The 22360-nt window shown below is 49.1% G+C and overlaps 1 long non-coding RNA gene across 5 annotated transcripts; it reads left to right on the top strand.

The window, feature by feature from the left end:
- Window positions 1–3899: 3899 nt before the first annotated feature.
- On the top strand, window positions 3900–8944 carry LOC116572463. Of its 5 annotated transcripts, XR_004278339.1 has the most exons (5): window positions 3900–4188; window positions 4557–4697; window positions 6702–6934; window positions 8644–8736; window positions 8903–8944. It is a non-coding gene; the product is annotated as an uncharacterized LOC116572463 (long non-coding RNA). The 5 variants fall into 5 exon arrangements; XR_004278341.1 differs by lacking the exon at window positions 8644–8736 and having other exon boundaries at window positions 6702–6929; XR_004278338.1 differs by having other exon boundaries at window positions 6702–6929; window positions 8644–8938.
- The last annotated feature ends 13416 nt before the right edge of the window (window positions 8945–22360 follow it).

The following is a 22360-nucleotide window of genomic DNA, read 5'->3' as shown; positions in this document are numbered from 1 at the left end:
GAGAAGCCACCCAAACGGACGAGGTCTCTGCCCCATGGTGCTCCTACTCTTGGCGGGAAGATGGACCATATCCAGAAGACGCATCCATGTTTCATCCCAGGTAGTGGCAGGACTTCAAAGAATGACAGAGCCTGCTCGGTGACCATGTAGGGGGAGCATGGGCTGTTTCCAGGTGGGTGGTCAGGGAAAGCATCTCTGGAGAGACAGGTCTGCTGAGAAGACCATGGGAACAGTTGGGAGGTACTCTTGCAAAGAACTGGGGGGAAGAACATTCCAGACAATCAGGACAATAGGTCCCAAGGCCCTGAGGTACAAAAGGCCTGGTCTGTTCCAAGAAAAGTCACGGAAGAGAGGGAGGCGGGACCGGGTCATGATCTGTGGACAGCAGTTCTGGCTTGGTCCCTGGTGGGTTTGTGAGTTGGGGTGCAGCGGCTTGCCCCCCAATCCTTGGCATGCGAGGTGACTGAGAGATGCCTTCTAAGTGTGGAGATGGGGTTACTTGGTGCTACCCCACCAGCTGAGCAGGGTGCTGTCCTTGCCCCTGGAAGAGATCTCAGTGAAATCTGGAAGTCGGTTTCTGACCTTCAAGCCCACAGGATACGGGGATGTTAAGAGAACAGAAGGAGAAGCAATGCCTTTTATTTTTCCCCGTATGCAAATCGAAATTTTACTTATCATTATATCATACATATAAATGGCCATTTTCAGCTGGTGATAGAGTCACAATCCGATAAGGAAGAATCATCATTGTCATTGCTGAACTAAATCTAAGAAATGGTATCATTTTTTTTTAAAGATACCTGCCAGAAAACATGTCTCTTATGGAGAAGCTGTGTAATAAAATGTATATGAAACTTTTGCCTCTAATTATTAAATATCACATTTGTTTACTGTTAGAATTGTATTACAATTCTTGATTTTTTGAAAAATTGAGAGGTAGGTATCAAGAGCTTTTCCACCAAAAATAACCCCTTTTCTGAGATATAATTGACATATTAAATTAATTTCAGGTGTGTGACAGCATGATTCTGCATTTGTATTTCTTGCAAAACAATCCCCACAGTAAGCCTGGTCACTATCCAGTACCGCACATAGCTACAAAAAGTCTTCTTGTGATGAAGACTGAAGGTTTACTCTCTTAGCAACTTGCAAATCCACATTACCGTATTACTAGCTATCGTCACGCTGCTGGATATAAATCCCCATCACTTCTTTACTGTATATCTGGAAGTCTGTGCCTTTGGACCCCTCACCCAACAGAGAAGGACTTTGTGAACCACCAGCCGGTGCTCCCCACTGGGCCCAACGACCTATGTCCTAACACGCCTCCTTTCTGTGGGGTCGCCTGAAGGTATGACTTCGAGGGCTGCTGTGAGGCAGACCAAGCATCCCTTGGCCGGGCCCGTGGACCCAGGGACTGTGCAAGATCCATAAAAAGTTCTTGCCTGGGACTGAATGTCCGTGCCCCCGGCTCCATTATTTTGGAAAGTGTGTTCAAGGAGCGGTGAAGCTAGCAGTTACTCTAATTCTTTCCCATTTTATTGCAGGGCTGAACCAACCATAAAACAGATTGACAGATATAGGGAAAACAAAATCCTATATTTTACAAGCTAACGACCTGATTTCCCTTCACGTCAACGTCGGGGGCTGATGAATTGCCCTGACATTTCTGAACTCAGACATTCCCCCCGGTCCCAGAGATGAAGCATTGCAGGAGTGATGATAAGTGTCCCCAGTCCTGCCCATTTAATCTCCCTAAATTACTCCCTATTCATTTTTCTCTCCGATGGCTTATTTAATGTGGGCTGTATTTCCAGGTCTCTGGCGGCACAATGACACCTAGAGGCCGAGCCACTCGGAATAAGTTATCAAAAGTCTGGAGGAGGCGCAAAGCTGCGGGGCCTCCTTGTAGGATGAGCACAGGCTCCGGCCCCCAGGCCACCAAATGAACTAGCCCCACAAAGAGTTATCCAGCCCCAGTTGTAGGTGGGGCACAGGGCTCAGCGGGAGCTCGAGGACATGCTGCCTTGAAGGTAGGAGAATGTCCTTATTTTCTTGGTCAGGACCCCCTGGTTTTCAGGTGGCGGAAGGGGCAAGTCACCTTCTCAAGTCAGTCTATGAATTCAGCGGAATCCCAGTGAAAGCCCCAGCTGGAGGGCTCGGAGAGACTTTAAAATTATGTGCAAGTCCACATCCCATTTGTGCCCACAGGTAACATGGAAAGAACAAACAGGTGGAGAGGGGCCGTGTGCAGAAGGGGAACCCAGATGTGCAAGGCAGGGGGTTGGGGGGGGGTTATGATGTTGTTCTACCACAGGACGCAAACGCCCTCCTGGTTCCTCCTGCTGACGGCGCCCACACGCAGTGACCTCGTTGCTCCCAGCAGGTGCTGACCCTGCGGGGGACGAGATGCACGTGGGGACGGAGGGTGCGAAAACAAACCGCAACCCCGAAAATTCCCTGCACTTGCGCCCCTAGACCTTGGAGGAGGCGGCTGGGAAACGTTGAGCCGCACGTGTGCCCTGTCACGCTTGTGTGGGTCGAGGCTGCTGCAGACCGGAGAGCCGGCCCAGGGGCGGAGGCTGGACCAGACCCGGCGTGCACGGTGGCGCGCGCGTGGGGGGGCTGGGGCGTGTCGTGCAGCGTCCTTGAGCTTTCCGCTTGTCGTCCGAGCTCGGCCAGGTCTCGGGCGTCTTGCAGGCAGGCAAGTGCGCTGCTGGGCAATGCCCTTCCTGAGCGGCGGGAACCGGGGAGCTCTGCGCTCAGTGAAGCTTGCGGACTCTCGGGCGCGGAGCAAGGAACGCTAGCACCCCCGTGCCGCCGCGGGTTGTTGCTGAGAGCTCACAGGTCTGGTCTGTGATGTGTCTCCCCCCGAGGAGCGCGATCCCGATCCCGGTGGAAGGTCTGCACAGATGCGGGACCCCGGGAGAGCGCCCAGCGGCAGTTCGCGGGAGGGACACTAGGTGGCAGCATCGTGCCGCCGCCGGGCGCTCGGAGCCGCAGCCCTGCGCAGGTGCACCCGCCCGCCGCGCGCGCCCCTCTCCCCTGCAGGCCCCAGCTCTTGCAGACCTGCCCTCCCTCTGCTCTCCTCCTCCCGCTGCGACCCTGCTGCTCCCAAGCCCCGACCCAGAACCCTTTATTTCAGGGCCCAAAGAACCAGACACAAGGACACTTTGTCAATGGAGAACCTTCCGGTGATTTTTTTTTTCCTTTAAGGCCCAAATCCCACCCAGCCCCTGATCCCAGGCGGAGGTGTTTGATGGGGGTTTCTGAGGTCTTAGTCACACCCCTGCCCCGCCCGCGGGCAGAAGCTGTCAGTTTGCTCTGCTCTGGAATCTTCCTGTGGTTCGCGCCAGGGGCGCACAGCGATGGTGACTTGGAGGTGTCCGCCCCGCTGACATTTGCTGCCCAGCCGTTTGGTCGAACGCTAGCCTGGACATGAAGGTGTTTTGCAGATGTGGTGAATAGTTAGCTCTAGGTGAAGGAGACCACCCTCCCTCCTGTGGGTGGGCTTCTCCTGGTCCGCTGAAGGCCTTGCAAGCAAAGACTGAGGTTTCCCAGAAAAGAGATCCCCCCTGAGGTTCCAGCCTGCTGGCCTGCCCTCCAGATCTCAGACCTGTCAGCCCCGTAATCATGGAACCAACTCCTTTCTCTCCCTCTGCGTATGTGTACTTCTTTGTATCTGATACCTATCGAGGGCATTATACCCGATGTGTCCATAAACTCTGATTACGGATACGTACCCTGTATAGGCCATAGAGACACATGCATGTGTTACACACGTATCCCATCGGCTCTGCTTCTCTGGAGATCCCTGACAGACGCAGGAAGGTTGTCATCCCCCCACGAGGAGCCCTGAGGCTCGAGGACGCTGTGCCAGTTTGCATCCTGGTGGCAGAATGCCCTTGTAGTTTCGAAACACAACATATACTTTAAACCCCCACGTCTGAGATTTTTGCAGAAGTTGGCATGGTGCAGGGTGCTTAAAGGTGGATGGGAATGTCTCTTGCGCAGGCGCCGTTCACGTATAGTGGGAGTGAGAGGCGCCGCTGGTCAGGTCGTGGACAAAGCAGCGGCTGTAACAAGCAGGTCCTGTGTTTCCAGGCTTCCTCCTGGAGGAGCTGTGCAGCTGGCATCAGCAGAAGCAGCACGTGAGAGCACAGCAGGCCCTGGAGAGAAGGTAGAGAAGTAAGGATGGACACCACTGCCTATTTCGGAGAAAGAACCTGACCCCACAGCGGGCTGGGCAGGGCTGTTGCTGGCTGGGTTGGGCTGGAAGGAGATGGGGCTGGGGAGTACGGGCCAGTTATGCCTCCGCACCCCCCAGGGCTTTCGTATTTCTCTCCATTACTCATTGCCTCTTTCCCCTCAACCACAGAAGCTCTGCATTGGGATGGGGGCTTTCATCACTGAGTTTCCTGCCTCGGGAGCTGGGTTTCCAAGCAGAGCAGCCCTTCCAAATCCAGCCGTTCCCTACAGTGTGTGTGGGAGGTGGGCCGAGGCATCCGAAGGGTGGGGAGCTCCCAACGTTTTCTTTCTGTGCTTCTGTATTGCAGGAAGACTTTGCTGGTATTCCTCCAGTGATGAGAGAGTGGCCAGTTCAGACTACTGTGGGAGAAGCGGCTTCCATAACTTGCATCAATGCTTTGTTGACGTTCTTTTAATCCTGCCAAGTGAATTGTCTTACAGAATAAGCGGTAAGACCAAAACAGATGTGTTGTCTATTTAGGGAACTGTGGCTCCAGGGGCACTCTCTGTGCCCGTGGGAGCTTGCAGAACAAGTGTAAGAACTTTACAGAGACATCTCACTTCTTTTTAAGGATGTTCAAGCTGCCTCGCCCCACCCCGTCCTTTGTGCTCCCACCGTCCCTCCTCTTCCTGGGACCCGGAGCCGGCCAGACCCCTCTGTGGGTCCCAGGCCCGGGGACCCGCAGCCTCTCTCCTCCTCTGCCAGAAGAAACAGCCATGGGGTGGTGTCCTGGGCTTTGGGGAGAGGAGGGTGGATGCTGGTCTGCAGCCCATTTCTGCGAAGCCCTATTTATCTTACACAGATGCAGGAAGTTAAATTTTGATGATGTGCTTAGCTGGGAAGGAGCGTGTAGGAGATGATCGCCATCCCACAAAAAGGGAGAAAATGAAGCATTATTACCTCAAGAAAGGCATCTGATTGGGCTGTCTTTGGAAATCAAATGCTTGCTGCCAAGTTATCTGCAGCCCGGTGTGTGGGAGCTGGGAAGCCGAGGAGCACTGCAGACCCCAGCTCTCTGCCAGAGGGCGTCGCCGGCTCCCTCCCGCCCTGGAAACGAACACCCCCGTCCACAGCTGCTTGGGCTGGGGCTGGGTGGGGGGTGCTGAACGGACACCAGAGGGGACACCAGAAGGGACCTGCAGGACTTCGGAGCGATGCCCAGGACCCCACCTGGGCGCTGTGTGCCCTACTGGTAGAGCCAGCTCACTTTCCTACCGGGGGTGCACCCTTGGCACTCTCTTCGCTTTGTGTCTTACCATTCATGGCTCCTGCAGTTTCAAAGGCAGAAGCCTGATCAGACTGGTGGAGGTGGGAGGCGATAATGGGCACAGCCACCTGGAAAGGCCCTGGGCTGGACATGAGGCTGGGCTGTGCAGAGCTGTCCAAAGTCTCTGTTGGCTTCAGACCAGGGCCACGCTCTTCCGAGGCTGCCCCCATGGCCAGGAAGATGGACACGCCGAGGGGCAAACCTGCATCCCGTACTTGCTGCTGGGGGCCTTCTTGGCCCCTGCGTACCGTGAGCTTGGGCATTGCTTCCTGCAGGGAATCCAGGGTGCTCTGTGCTCATATGTTTGGGATGAGATGGGATGATTAGAACAACATAAACCTTATTATCTCAACTTGAACACTCTGACAGGCAAAGGGGGGCACTCTTCAGAAGGACACTAAGCTGACGGGATAAAGGGGGTCACCCAGGCAGATAGGAGGAATGCACATAGCAACTGCACCAAATTCTCAAGTTTGCTGCCAAGGTGGAGGTAATGGTCCTTTGAGAGGGTTTAGCAAGTTGCACAGGATGCAGAAGGTGCTCAGAAATGCTTTGAAAACAGTGTGAGCAGGTGCTCTGAAGCCCAGTGAGGTGCGAGTGTGTGTACCAGGGAGATCTGGTCACATGTGATGACCCCCTGGTACAGATTAGGTGGCTGACTGCAAATTCTCCGGGATTCTTATACACCTGGGAGCGGTTTCATTCCCAGCGTGGTTGTAGATGTGATGCCCCAGTGTTGTTAATGTCTTGGTTTCCAGTTCCTGATGGTCTCTACAAACAGTCCCCTGTTCCGCACAGTCAGCCTGGGATTTTCACCTCTGCATTCTTGTTTCTCTCCATGCATTTGAATGTAGGGGGCTGAGCAGCCCTGAAGGCATCACTGGGCTTGAATGGTGCAGGCTGCGACCCTCTGTCCTCCCTCCAGATGGCCCAGCCCGGGAGCACAGCTCAGCATGCAGGGGTGGGGGTGGGGGGGCTCTCTCCAGGTATGGCTCCCCACCTTGATCCCTACATTACCCTCCACAGTGGGAACTGTGTCCGCTACACCCACATGATCGTCACTCTACGGCAAGCATTTGTCACATTCTTAGAAATGTACCACTTAAAATGTACCATTTAAAATGAATACAATGTAAAATATATATTAAAAATATTTCCCTTCCTGAATTGAGAACACTGTTACAGAGAGAAGCTTACAGAATGTATCTCTGCCTGCTGCACCACGGGCTAACCAGACTTTCCCACCGACTACATGAAAGGAGTGCATGTTTGAGGCATGTCATCAGCACGAGGCCAAGGCTCAGATCGAACCATCACCGGGGACCCGCGGTGACCTGTATCTACCAGCCGTTTTGTGAACACTGATGGGAAGGCAGTGGTCGGTCACACACGCACTGTCAGCCAGCAATGATGGTGAGGTATTTAGTCTATAAAATGCTGCTGCTGCCCCCTCCCCAATCCCTTATTGCTACCTATGGGATGTCTTGATTGGAAAGACAGCCAGCCAGCAGAGGGGGAACTAGACACCCCCCGGTGTGGAAATGGAGCCAGTGGGGTCTCCAAGAACCCAGAATCAAGGACTTGTATCCCATAGGGCAGATTTATTTTTCAGTTGCTTTTCCTTGTCTTTGCTTGGTGAGCTATGTGTCAGCTGCATTAGTCATCCTTTCTGCATTCCCAATTTCTTAACACGGTTCCAACTGTTTCTATGACTAACAGCTGAAAACTTTAGTCATGCTAAGACAAATACACTGGTTTTCTTCCCTTTGAGTATAAAAGTTTGTGGGAGATGGCTTGTTGGCATACTTGTGCCCAGGTGCCCATGCATGTTCACGTTCGAACACATCATCCCCCATGGAAGCCAAACTCAATGGCAGGGAGGGGACAGGAAGCAGGAAGCTTCCAGAAAGGGGTTTACCTTCCACAAGGGGTCCCTGTTCTTAGACAAAGGGGAACGCTAAGTAGACAGAAATATATCCACACAGTCCATTCTGTAGGTGGAGTGTTTGTGGAGAACTAATTAATAGTTCTGGTTTCCCAGCATCTACCTCCTCATCTCCAGGCGGGAGGGATTAGGAACCCCCAACCCCACCCCACCCTCAGTTCGTGCATCAGGGAGAGGAGACCCCACCCCTGGTCCAGAGGTGGTCACGTGACTCAAGTCCCTCAATCAGAACATCACATTCCCCTAAGTGTAGCGATTGGTTGGGAGAAACATGTAATCATCTAGAACCAAGGGCATTGGATGAAATTTTGTTTTCACATTGGGGTTTTTCTGGTACTGTTGACAAAGAAGCACACTCATACTCATCAGCATGCCACACACAGCTCCCTCCAGGCTTGCCCAGTATGGCTTTGGGCTGGAGCTGCTTCCCATCCTCCTCCTACCACATGCAGTCTTAGGATAATGCCCACAAGGGCACAGGAAGACTGTAAGATGTGCAGAGATGGACTGTCCAGGTGACCTGGTGGGAGCTCCTGGATCAAGCAGCTCCCGATACCCGCGAATCTGTTGAGTTTTCAATCAACTGACCTCTAAAGAAATTTGAGTTGTCTTTTAGTCATTGTAACTACAATAATTCTAGAAGTGGTTCCATTTTTTAAAAAAAGAGATTTATAACTGGACTTACATATTGAGCACCTGCTGTATCCCTGGCTCTGTGCATGTGTGACCACACTGGAGTCACACATCGTGTGTTGTTTAATTTTCCCTCTTAGTCCATGAGGGGGAATGGGGTTCAGAGAAATCAAATCCTACTAAGTCCTCAGTCTCCAATTTTTTCCCTGTCCAAATGGCTTGACCATGAATACCTGCTTCTTCCTATCCATGTACATACCAATTTTTCTTCATTCTGAGCTATCTGTCAGGAAATGTTTCTTGTTTACTACACAGACTGGACCTGGCATAGGAGAGGGCAGGTGGTGAAGACCGGGCTTACTCCAGTCATCGGTCTGAGTACGTCCCTTTGAGCCTTGAATGTAGTTTCAGTGATTTAATACAGCGACATTTAAAGGGGGTATGTGGACAATGCCATCGGTTCCTCTCAAGGTCCCATCCATCCAAGAAATGTTCTCTGGACCACGTTGTAGCTGCTACTGACACGATTCCACTATCGTACGATCTCAGGATGCAGCCAGGAAAGAAGCAGGGGAAGAATCGTTGCGCTCCTCTTCCTCCCAGGTGGTCTGCCTCCGGGACAGAACCTAACAGGACGGTCTGGTATGGAAGCCTGGAAACACAATGCTTGGACTCTGAGCCCCGATTGTAGGTTGGGGAGCACAGAAGGGTGGGAACGGGGCTGACACCAAACAGGTGTGACCACCCTGCCTCCCCTTCCACCTGCACCTCGTTTTTTCTCCTTATTAACTTCTCCTTTGTTTTCCAGATCAGATTTTCCAGAGAGAACCAGCTAGAACCTAGAGACCAGGCAAGTGCTTTTATTACACTGTTAAGTCAGCTTGTGCTTCCCCAGCCTCACTCGACAATCCTGATGGCTTTCATTTGGGTCATCTATTTATCCCCTGTAGTTTAGTTTAATAATAATTTTTTTTCAGTTGAAAAGAACAAGCCAATCTCTTTAAGAAAAGGAAGATAATTTCAGGTCAGTAAAAAAAAAAAAATCACAATTTTCTTCTTACTCAGCACAGCTGCCTTGATCATTTTATACCAGTTATCTACCCATTCAAGCAGGGCTCTACAAACCTTGATGTCATATGAAGGTACTCTTGTTGTTTTACCAAACAAAGTATTATTGCACTGCAATGTTTTAGGTATTGAGGAATAAATGCCTATTGATAATCGTGGGGCCATTCCAAGGGAATGATGATGATAATGTTGGTGGTGGAGATGGTGATGATGATGATGGTGATGATGATGACAGTGATGGTGGTGATGATGATGGTGATGGTGGTGATGGTGGTGATGATGGTAATGATGGTGATGATGATGGTGATGATGGTGATGATGGTGATGATGATGGTGGTGACGATGGTGGTGATGATGGTGATGACGGTGATGGTGGTGATGATGATGGTGATCATGGTGATAATGGTGATGATGGTGGTGATCGTGGTGGTGATGATGGTGATGATGGTGGTGATGATGATAGTGATGATGATGGTGGTGGTGTTGGTGATGATGATGGTGGTGACGATGATGGTGGTGATTATGGTGATAACGGTGGTGCTGATGATGGCAATGATGGTGCTGATGATGGTGGTGATGGTGATGATGGTGGTGATCGTGGTGGTGATGATGGTGATGATGGTGGTGATGATGGTAGTGATGATGATGGTGATGATGGTAGTGATGATGATGGTGGTGGTGTTGGTGATGATGATGGTGGTGGTGTTGGTGATGATGATGGTGGTGATGATGATGGTGGTGATTATGGTGATAACGGTGGTGCTGATGATGGCGATGATGGTGCTGATGATGGTGGTGATTATGGTGATAACGGTGGTGCTGATGATGGCAATGATGGTGCTGATGATGGTGGTGATGGTGATGATGGTGGTGATCGTGGTGGTGATGATGGTGATGATGGTGGTGATGATGGTAGTGATGATGATGGTGGTGGTGTTGGTGATGATGATGGTGGTGGTGTTGGTGATGATGATGGTGGTGACGATGATGGTGGTGATTATGGTGATAACGGTGGTGCTGATGATGGCAATGATGGTGGTGATGGTGATGATGGTGGTGATCGTGGTGGTGATGATGGTGATGATGGTGGTGATGATGGTAGTGATGATGATGGTGATGATGGTAGTGATGATGATGGTGGTGGTGTTGGTGATGATGATGGTGGTGGTGTTGGTGATGATGATGGTGGTGACGATGATGGTGGTGATTATGGTGATAACGGTGGTGCTGATGATGGCGATGATGGTGCTGATGATGGTGGTGATGGTGATGATGGTGGTGACAGTGATGGTGGTTGTGGTGATGGTCATGATGGTGGTGGAGATGATGATGGAGATGGTAATGAGTGTCAGCAACCAACCTTCTGCTAGTGCTGCACTGACCACCTCTAAGTGCTCCAGACACCTATCCTTTCCCCTCCACACACACACCCCTTTGGTTCTATGGGTCAATAAGGGTAATTCTAATACCATAGACTCACTGTTCCATTGCAAAATTTTGAGCCCTTTCATATCCTCTGCCTCCACGATGAGGAAAGAGAGACACAGTGAAGTTCTCAGGGCTGCAGAAACAGAAAATGGGAATAATGATTCTGGAGCCCAGTTCTCTAGAATCCCAGTCCAAGTCCTTTTTTGTAATACCATGCTACTCTCTCATCATGCTTGTACTCATTCTCCAAAACTGTTTTCTGAGTGTCTGTGTGGATATACTAGGACTCCATCCAGCCCCAGATCCCAATACAGAGGTCTGTTCTGGATTCATTGCTGGCTGTAGCCTAAGGTGTATCTGACCTACCCAAAAATGACCCACGAGCTCACCAAGAACACTGTTTGTGATTGGTTTCAGGATTCAAACTCCAAACTGGGACCATCCCACATGCAGGAAGACACATGTGGTTTTCCCCTATAGCTTTTTGAAAAAGTAGAAAACATACAATTCTATGGGTACCTGCACTTCTTTTAACAAAGCACTTTCCATTTTATTGTTTCTAATCAGAAGCAAAATGTTAAGGTCCAACACAACTCCCAGACTCTGACAATCTAAATGCCAGCAGTGACAAACAGCTCTTTGGTTCCATGGTGTTTCCAGTGCATCTGTCAAATGCCATTATGCTTTTATAATGGCTGGGAATATTCATCTATGGAGGAATAGTGCAATCATTCCAGCCTTTGAATTATGAAAAGTGACAATTTTTCTCTCATGAATTGTCATCTTTCAGTGTGATACACACAGGCACATGGTTGACTAGTTTTATAAAATAAGAAGAAATCACCCAAAAAGCTGCATTGCTATCTTCCAGGCTGCCTTCCTCTGAGGACCTCCTGCTCATCACAGTGAGATTAACTCAAGGGGCCAGGCTGGGTCTAATCCCAGCTAAGAGGATGGAGGACAGCTTCTAACTGGACCACACATAGAAAGCCTGAGGTTCCCACCTCCTAACCAGGATGCAGACCCAAGTCCTTCATGTTGCCGACCTTTCCACTCTGTCATCCTGATGACTTTGCCCAGCTTTGCATTAGTGATGGAAATTAATGATTTACATTTTGACCCCCCTGGAGACTTTGAGCGCATGAATGAAATTGAGATCCAATATGGAAATTTGTGGATGATAGTTAGTATTTTAAAAGACAATAATATAATTCTTTTTCTGCCTATTCTCTCTCCTCCCTTGTGGAAGATCTTCTACCCCTATACCACCAATAGCAGGCATAGTCATATAGCTTTCTTCAACCAGTGAAATCTGAGTACAATGACGCCACATGTGGGGAGAAATCCTGAGAGCTGTACTGTGGCTCTACCATGCTCTCTTGGCCCCTAGAAGCTTCTAATTCTATCTGAGTCCTAGAGCAAGGAGCACTGGAATAGACTGCAGCTGACGCTTAAGGAACATGTACTATGAAGACAGAATTAATATTTGTTAATCATGTTTAGTGTTATCTGTTAGTACAGCATAATTTAGATTAAACTGACTGTTACTAACTCAGATAGCTGTCATTTCCAGCCATGCTTTCCAACAACAATACAAAAATAACCAGGTGTGCTGTAGGGTGACTCAAGTTTACGAGACTGACATACCCTTTATCTCCAGTTGTTGGATCTGTCTCTTCAGCTCATGGGACCTCTACATAGTTTGGGAGGTAGAAGAAGGGAGATGAACTCCTTAGTATTATTTGGTCCAGCAAGCAAACTGACTTCAGTTTGAAACTCAGAACAGATAAATGTGTATGTACCTTTCTCAGAATGAGTGTGTGTGTTTTTGCAATTATTTTCTGGATTGGATCTTATTTTTGTGTTATAAGACAAAAATAAATTCTAGCAGGTAGCTAAGGAAACATATTTGTTTAAATATGGATTCTTTGTCTTAACATTAATAATTAGCTCAAATTTGGATCATTTCAGTCTTTCTGCTGGGAGCTGTGTGGTCTCTGTTAATAATTCAGTTCTAACTGATGGAAATCGACATATTTTATGTTGTCGTCACTCATGAGTCTCACAGACAAGCCTGTCTTCATCCTCATCCCCTCCTTACCTGCCCTGGCTTCAGAGGAAACTCCCTGAACTCATCTTGCTCCAGGAAACACAGGTCTCCTGGCAGATTTTTCCCTCATACCTTCACCCTGTTCCCCAAACCTGCCCTGACCGGATGAGGAAGAAGAACCACTGTTGTCGCTGTATCTGAGAACATCAATTTTGTCATTTAAAAAAATTCCAAAATTTAAACTTTAAAAGATAAAAGAATCCTATGAATATGTCTATTATTCATTCTGCTGTAATAACCCCAGTTCACCAAAGATGATGGGTGATTTATTCTCACCCTCTGAAAAGGTGAATGTCTCAGGAAAAACAAGAAAAAAATCAAAATATTGTCCTGCAACATTAACATCTCTCAGTTATGTTGTCTAAGGGGGACGTAGCTAAGGGGACTTCATGCAGCACAGCTCAGCTGGGTGATACCTGAAAATACATATTTTGCCTCTTTAAAATATCTTGAAATTAGTGGTGTCCCAGGACGGGAATCAGTAATCTGTGAGACCAGATCTGGTCCCCTCCCTGTTTTTTGTTTCTTGGTGTTTTTTTGTTTGTTTGTTTGTTTTGGGTATGGTGAAATACACATTTAATAAAAAATGTATTCTGGTATTTTGTTTACATAAAAATAGTAACTTGTTTTGTAAGTAATTTTAATATTTCTTGACCAATTTCTGTTAAAATTCCTTTAATTCTATCCTAGTTCCTCTGACAAATTTTTTAAGTAAAATAATGTTACTTCTGTTCACTTCTACAATAGAGATTTTTCTTTATTTTTAAAACTATATTTTATATCATGAGATGTGACCCTTTGAGTATGATATTGTGTCCTTCCTCATCTTTTATTACAGTCTTTGGCTTAAAATCTAATTTATCTGATATAAGGATTGCCACCCCAGCTTTCTTTTGATGTCCATTAGCACGGTAAATTGTTTTCCACCCCCTCACTTTAAATCTGGAGGTGGTTTTGGTTCTAAAATGAGTTTCTTGAAGACAGCATATTGGTGGGTCTTGTTTTTTTATCCAAAAGACACTCTGTGTCTTTTGATTGGGGCATTTAGCCCATTTACATTCAGGGTAACTATTGAGAGATATGAATTTAGTGTCATTGTATTGCCTATAAGGTGACTGTTACTGTAAATTGTCTTTGTTCCTTTCTGATCTACTACTTTCAAGCTCTCTCTTTACTTAGAAGACACCTTTCAATATTTCCTGCAGGACTGGTTTGGTGTTTGCAAATTCTTTTAGTTTTTGTTTGTCCTGGAAGCTTTTTATCTCCCCTTCTATTTTCAATGATAGTCCAGCTGGATATAGTATTCTTGGCTGCATATTTTTCTCACTTAGTGTGCTGAATATATCATGCCAGTTCTTTCTGGTCTGCCAGGTCTCTGTGGATAGATCTGATGCCAATCTACCATTGTATGCTACAGATTTCCTGTCCCGAGCTGCTTTCAGGATTTTCTCTTTGTCACTGAGACTTGTAAGTTTTACTATTAGATGACACGATGTCGACCTATTTTTATTGACTTTGAGGGGGGGTTCTCTGTGCTTCCTGGATTTTGGTGCTTGTTCCCTTTGCCATATTAGGGAAAGTCCCTACTGTAATTTGCTCCAATATACCTTCTGCTCCCCTCTCTCTTTCTTCTTCTTCTGGAATCCCAATTATTCTAATGTTGTTTTGTCTTATATATCACTTATCTCTCAAATTCTCCCCTCGTGGTCCAGTAGTTGTTTGTGTCTCTTTCGTTCAGTTTCTTCATTCTCCATCATCTGGTCTTCTATATCACTAATTCTCTCTTCTGCTTCATTTACACTAGCAGTAAGAGCCTCCATTCTTGATCGCACCTCATTAATTCCTTTTTTGATTTCAGCTTGGTTAAATTTTAATTCTTTTATTTCTCCAGAAAGGGATTTTATTTCTCCAGACAGCATTTCTCTAATACCCTCCATGCCTTTTAGAACCCAGCTAACACCTTGACATTTATCATTCTGAACTCTAGATCTGACATATTACCAACCTCCATATTGACTGCATCCCTAGCTGTGGTACTGCCTGGTGTGGTACTGCCTTTTTTTGTGGTGACTTTTTCTGCCTTGTTATTTTATCCAGATAAGAATATATGAATGAGAGAAGAAATAACTAAAAGCATGGCAAAGACCCCAGAAAAATATATGCTAACCAAATCAGAGAGGAACCCATACATATATTATATATGTATATATATTTATTTACGTACATACATATATAAGTATACTTATATATGTATGTACATATATAAGTATACATATATGTATAGATAGTATATATAATATATACTATATATTATATTCTATATTATATATACATATATAATATATGTATGTTTTATTATATGTATATTTACATGTGTATATATTTATATTTACATATGTATATATGATACATATGTATATATAAATATATACATGTATATATATATTAGACTGGTGACTAGAAAATATTTATATATATTTATATATGTATATATATTTATATATGTATACATAATATTTTATATATACATGTATATATAATATATTTATATACGTATATATATTTATATGTGAGTATGTATTATATATACATATATATAAATATATGTGTGTGTGTATATATATATATATTAGACTGGTGAGTAGAACAGAGCCACCCATCTGATTTTGAATGTATTCTGGTCTCTTAGAAGAAACCACCTCCCAAAATTTTAAAGAAAGAAAAACTTATATATATACAAAAATAAGGGTAAACATGATGAAGGGATCTATTAGAAGAAATTGTATCCCAAAAGTTTTTAGAAAAAAAAGAAAGCCATATATGTATACAAAAAATAAGGTTAAACACAGTGAAGGATAAAATATGACTATAATTATGAAGGTTTAAAAAGATTAAGAAAGATATTGTTAAGATAAACTAGTTAAAAAGTGTTGAAAGAGGAGAAGTTTAAAAAATTAGAATAAGAAAAAAATAAAATTAAAAAAATTTAATTTAACTTTGCAAACTAAAGGATCATGGGGGAAAAGCCATGAATTCTCTGCCTTGGTTTCCCCTAGCTCTGGAGCTCGGCTGTTCTCCGTGATCCGTGAGCTTGGCCTTGGCTGACGTTCCTGCTGATCTTCTGGGGGAGGGGCCTGTGGCCGGATCTCCAGTGTCTCTGCCCGCGTGGGAACTGGGCGGGCCTTGCCAGGGGCGGGGCTAAGTCACCTGCTCGCGCTCGCGCTGGAGCTTTTGTTCCCCGAGCGCTTGCCGTAGGGCAGGGGAGGTCGGGAACGAAGATGGCGGCGCCCAGTCTCCCGCCTGGACGAGGGGAGAGCGCAGGCCCCGCTGCTCAGTGCGGCCTCGGAGAAAAGCCGTCGGTCCCTCCCGGCTCCCTGGTCTGCGGCCGCCGGAGCTCACCGGCCTGTGACCGAGTCTCCGTCTCTGGCGCGCGGCCCCTGTGGAGTCTCCAAACCCGGCGGATCCGGCCTCAGAAGGACGGTGCGTGTCCCCGGCGTGCGCTTGCGGCGCCCCTGCGGGAAGAGCGGCGTCCCGGCCCCGCCGGGGTCGCGGTGGGAGGGGACCCGAGCCGGGAGCTCACTGCTCCGCCCCGCCCCGCCCCTGCCAGCTCTGCCCGTCAGACCCCGGTGTTCCTGTGGCCCCGCGGGACCGACCCCGCGCTGTCCCCGTGCGGGCCCCGCCCCGCCCCGCTCCGCCCTGGGGCACGTCCGTCGGGGGAGCCGACTTCTAAAGTTCCGATTTTGTGCTCCGCGGCTTGCAGGGCAGCCCTCCCCCCTTCTTGTAGCTTCGGACTCGGTCTCCGCCGTCCCGCCTTCCAGAAAGTGGCCGCTTTTCCGTGCCTGGAACCGCGGCTCTTCCCTCCGTCTCGGCTGCGCTGGCGGGTGTGCGGGGTGGCTGCTCCCCGCTGAGCAAGGGGCCCGACGTGCGGCTCAGTCCGCGGACCGCGGGGTCATGACCTGAGCCGCGCAGGCGTCCCCGTTCTGTAAAGGTCACTGGAAACCAGCCTGGGCGGTGATTCCCCCTGTGCTGGGCGGCCAGGCTGGGTTCTTAGCGCGGGGCCGCTTCCCGGGCCCTCCCAGAGCAAGGGGCCGCCGGCCGTCTGGGAAGCCGCGTCGCCGGCTGGTCCTCGGCCGGTCCTCGGCGGGAGGCGGAGGACGGCCACTGCGCGGGACGCCGCAGCGCGTCGCCCCGGAATCCAGCCGGCGTCCGGGGCGTGGTGGTTGCGTCGCTGTCCCTTTACCTATCAGAGTTCCGCAGCGCCTGTGCGACACATGGGCCGGAGCCTGAGGCCGGGCCCGTCGCGCGCGGGCTTGTGAGACTCCTCCGGGAGGGCCTCCGGTGGTGCTTTCCGTTCTCTCCAGAGCTTTATGGCGTCTGCGGGGCTGCTCATCCCTCGGATGACCTCCGCCGCGGCACTGGAGCGGCCCTCCTCATACTCCCTCCTCAGACAGGCGACGAAAGAAAGCTGTTTGGGCGGCGAGAAGAAACTCCATCAGCGACTTTGTCTTTAGCCCAAACATGGAGAAGGGGCTGGGTAGGTGGGAGGATGGCAGCCCCATACGGTAGGACATCCTAGCCCTTACCGGAGCTGTCTTCTTCTTCTTCGTCTTCTTTTTTAAAGATTTTACTTATTTATTTGAGAGAGAGGCAGTAAGAGAGAGCATGAGCGAGGAGAAGGTCAGAGGGAGAAGCAGACTCCCCGCGGAGCTGGGAGCCCGATGCGGGACTCGATCCCGGGACTCCGGGACCATGACCTGAGCCGAAGGCAGTCGTCCAACCAACTGAGCCACCAGGCGTCCCCAGAATTGTCTTCTTAACCAACATGGCCACCCATACCCGCCCACTATCCCAGCATGACTGCCCTACCCTCTCTCTCACCAACATGGCCACCCATACCACCCCTGTTCATCAATATGACTGCCCAAAGCCTTCCCTTCACCCAGATTTGTCACCCATACCCTCCTCTTCCTCACCATGGCCATCCATACCTTCCCCTTTACCAACATGGCCAGCCATACCCTTCCACTCCCCCACCATGACTGCCCATACCCTCTCTCACCAGTATGGCCACCCATGCCCCCCAACCCAAAGTGGCCACCCATAGCCTTCTCTTCACCCAACATGACCACCCATACCTTCCCCTTCACAACCATGGCACAGGAAAAGGAGTGCTGATGTCACAGAGACCTGGCCACTCCCACATCTAAGCAAACAGTGCCAGTCCTAGATTTTGATCAGATTTGCCAAAATCGCATGAATCCTGTTTGCTGCTCAGCATGTTCTCTCAGTGGGCAAAGCCAAAAAATACCACTCACGCTGATTAGTAAGCCTAGGTTTGAACTGGTTGGGTCACTGATGATAGAGACACCCCACCCTCGTCACACACATAATGGCCTCAGAGCCTTTCTCCCCTCATCCCTGCCTTCACTTGATGGCGTTGGGGACCAAGGCATCCCTGTCTCTGGCTTGGTAACTCTGTAGGTTACAACCATGGTCCGATCCTGCTTATCTAAAGTTTAACTGGGCAAACCTGCTTGCCGCTGGGCCTATATTTGGAAGAGATAGTGGTATTTGAAATGGAGTCTGAATTCCTGGTTCACACAGATTCCAGGAATCCTAGAGGTGACTAGGTGGCCCACTCCAGGGAAACCGAAGTGACTCTTTCTATGAACTAGTCTCTGGATTCATTCTATTTTCCTCCTTTGGATTTTTTTCTAGTTCCCTCCTTCCCTTCCTGTCTGTGTTTGCACAAATATAGAGTACAGGACTATGTCTCCTCTACCGATCTTTTTGCTTCTTCATGGTATTTTCTTCCTTTTTGCTCTTTTGTCTTTGTCTCCGTTGTGTAAGAGGGGCTATGCATTTGACTTTGACTCAGAGAAGATGCTGCAGCAGAAAAACTAATTTGAGCCTTAGAACCTGGGCTCTGTGTATAATACAGAGAATTATGGAATTCCAGAGAACCTGGAATTGGTGTATAAAATAAAGACCATGAATTACATTCAGAGTTCCTCTTAGAATATTAGAATAGGAAATGTTTCCCCGGGATAGAGCAGAGGGACTGAGAAGGGAGAAAGGGAGGTGAGAAGGGGGCCGGAGCTGGGAGAGGTTCAGCCAAGGGCACCTTGCAGGCAGAGCTGGAAACAGCATCCTCAGGCCACCTGTTCTCGACCAGGTGGTACGACAAAGCTGTCCGTCCTCCAGATCCTCGCTCGTCGGCTATTCAACAACAATGACAACTGTCTGTCTTCAAGATGGCTCAATTTCGGGCATAGGCAACTCCCAGGATGCAGATATACCTCAGAGAAGCAGGATAGGGGCACAGCCTGCCCTTATTCCTGGACATTCGGCGAGAAGGCATTGTGGAGGGACCTGTACTGGGGATGCTGACCTACCTGGTAGCAAGTGTACCCATGACTGTTCGCACCCTCAGAGGGGAAGGTATTACAGGGAAGGGAGGGCCGAACGTAACTCCAGTACGTCCCTTCAGCCCAGCCTCGTCCGGAACTACCCTGAGGTGCAGCGGTCCAGTCAGCCAAGTCCATTCAGCAGAAGTCTCAGACCCGTAGTTTCTGGGCTGAACAAGACATGGAGAGCTATTTTATTTGGCCTGCACAGTATTTTCACATTTGTAATTCATTGTTAGCGTTTGAAAAATGGTAAGGTCTCTCGTAACCATCCCAGTTTCTGACTTCTAAAAAACATAGGCCCATCAGACAGCACTCGGCTTATGTCCCTCCAGGGCAGTGGCCTCCTGGAGCTGTGGTTACCCTGCCCCTGCAGACAGGGCACTGGGATCATGCATTAATATCTTAAACCTTTGGGTTTAAGATATTACGGTGTTTCCTTGTGTCTGTAGACATCTGGGTTTGTGGTTGGGAAACTGTCCGAGGATGGATGAAGTCCCGCTCTTGTCATTCCTGGTGCCACCGATATAGCTAAGTGCCTGTCATGTCGGCTTAAATGAACTGATCAGCAGATTGGACCAGGACTAAGGGATGCCACAGGCTTCAGTCTCCCCTTCCACTCCACACCTTCCCATTCTTCTACTTCTTGAGGTCCTCAAGGGTCCATTGAAGAGTCTCCTCGCCCACCTTCTTTCTCTTCTCTTTTTAATTTCATCTGTTTTTAAATTCATTTTTATTTCATCCCAAATAATCTCCACCTAGATGTAATCACATTTTTGCCCTATTTACTTTCCTCCTTTCTCACTCCCACTCTGTCGACCTTGGACCACGCCTATGAAGGTCAACTGCGACATGGGACGCAGGATACTTCGAATCTTAATCCCTAAGCAGGCAGCCCCTAAGATGAGTGATGGGTATCTCCACATCAGTTGCAGCCCTTCCCTCCTGGCAAGCCTTGACATCCCCATGTTCAGGCTAGTCTTCCCAAGTAGCAAATGGCTGCAAAACTTGGCAGCTTGAAATAAAACTATTTTATTTCACTCATGGGTTCTGTGGCCTGGGAATTTAGATGGGGTGCCACGGAGATCGCTTTTCTCTGCTCCATGATGTCTGGGCCTCACCTGAGAAGACCCTCAGTCTGGCTGCTAGGGTCACGTGGAGGCTTGTTCACTCTCACGCCTGGTGCCCTGAAGACAGACGTGCCCATGCAGGGCTGCCCCACAACATGGCGGCCTGGAGTCCGTGGATTTCCCAGATGGAGGCTCAGGGCCCCATGAGTATTTCAGCGAGTTGCCTTTGGTGACACTGTGTGAGTCAGTGTTCCCTCCACCGCACAATGGGAAGTCCCACTCCGTCCTCAGAGACGGAAATAGCCTTCTCCTCGTGCTGGAGTGGCAAGGACGTTTCATAGAAGACCGTGTGGGAGGGTGATGTGGCAAGGCCATCTTTGGGAAGGACAAAGTCTCGACCTTGGGACTGGACGATGCCATGGAGATCTGCTTATCAGATTGTCACGTTTCATATGTTCCTGTCTCTTCTTAGCTTTTTGGGGAGGACCGTTTTCCTTCATCCTCAAGTAAAATCCTTCTCCCACGACGAGCTCCCCCTTTCCCCTCTCCCTTTCTTTCTCACACACCTCCTTGTCACATCCCTTTTTCCCTTCTCAGTCCCTTGTGTTCCAAACAGGGAAGCCCTCACTGATGCATTTCACCTCCAGCGACTTGCATCAGCTGAGGACATTAGCATCTGCTGCGTCCCAACGGGACCCTCTCCCCGAAGTGACTGGCAATGCCCCAACACTCCACCGTGGTGAGATGCTTGCGAAATAAACACGTGACACACAGTCTGCCCCCAGTGGGCGCACAGGTTCTTGCAAGATCCTCCCTGGGTAATTCTCTCTGGGTAACGACCCGCCGCTGTTAAGAGTCGATTTGGTGCTCGCCGACAGTGAGATTTCCTAATAGGATTCAAGACTTTGGAAGTAAACACATTTACAAACTACAACCACTATACGGGCGGGTGGATCTCCCACTGGTGATTAATAAAGAATTTCCACGCGCTGCGTTTCTAAAGAGTTAGCGTTCTGGAATAGACAGCGGCGGCATAATTAAAGGTACAGAATCGCAGCCGCTAATAACGTCGAGCTGAGGCTGCTGCTCTGTTATCCATAATTGAGCGAGTACTTAATGTTTGTGCGCTGTTTGACAGCGTTTCAGCTCATTGACTCCGTGGGGTCCCCTGGCCCCACCGTTCACTTGCACTTGCTATAGATTTTTCAAAAATACCCACAAAATTCCACTGTGATCATGTACGCAGCAGTGGGGGCAGGGGTTGTGGGGCTGTTGGCATTTTTTCGTCCAGACGAGTGTATCTTCAAGGCGACCCTATTGGAAATAGGCAAGGAAACACTCAAGTGAGAGCTTCATGACCATGAACTTGAAATGCAGTATGTAACCAGGGAACACTCCGGAAGGTGGAGTCCTGGCAGGAGAAGCGGAATCATCATTTCAGGAGCTCTTGCAAAACAGACAGAGATTTGGCAAAATGCGGTGAGGGAAACGTCTGCCTTCTATGTCCCGAATGTGACAAAGCAAGGGGATAGTCGGAGACGGTGGTGCTAATGGCATGAAGGGGAAACCAGCTTGACCTAAAACAAGGTCATTCATTCATTCATCTGCATCTCCGAGGGGAGGAGACCTCCAGCCAGAGCTGCGTCTCCAGGAGCTAGAGGCTGTGGTCATTGGACAGGAGGTGGGTCAGGCACGCGGCTGCCATCTTCTTCAGGAGGTCTTGGGCCAGCCTTGGACCGCCACCTCCTCCCCACAAAGGAAAGAAAGGGAAGCTGAGTTTTTATCTCTGCAGCTACCTTCCTCTTCGGTGTATGGTTTCTGGGAAAGCGTGAAGGAAACAGAAACAGGAAAAGAAACGAGTTGTTGGCGTCTGTTCTCTTTGTCCCGCCAAATCCCTGTGGGGCCTCTCCCTGGCCTCCCCAACTCCACAGGGCAATTCCTGGGACCTCCTTAGGGGCTGGAAGCCTTCCTTCTGCCTTCTGGGGACTCCGTTGAACAACATCCCGGCTTTATTGTCTCAGCAGCAGTTCTGACCCCAACTCCAATGTGGGGGGGTGTCCTACACCACCGTGGGATGCTCCCACATCAGATGGGGTCCTCCAGTGGTGGAACTCCGTCCTGACCCAGTCCATCCAGAGAGGGCATCCGATCTCCCAGGCGAGGTCCTGGGTCCCCCAGGTCTG

This window comes from Mustela erminea, chromosome 13 (genome assembly GCF_009829155.1).
Source record: "Mustela erminea isolate mMusErm1 chromosome 13, mMusErm1.Pri, whole genome shotgun sequence".
Taxonomy (NCBI): Eukaryota; Metazoa; Chordata; class Mammalia; order Carnivora; family Mustelidae; genus Mustela; species Mustela erminea.
Note: the sequence above shows the minus strand (reverse complement) of the source record. Positions and strands in the feature narration are given on the sequence as shown.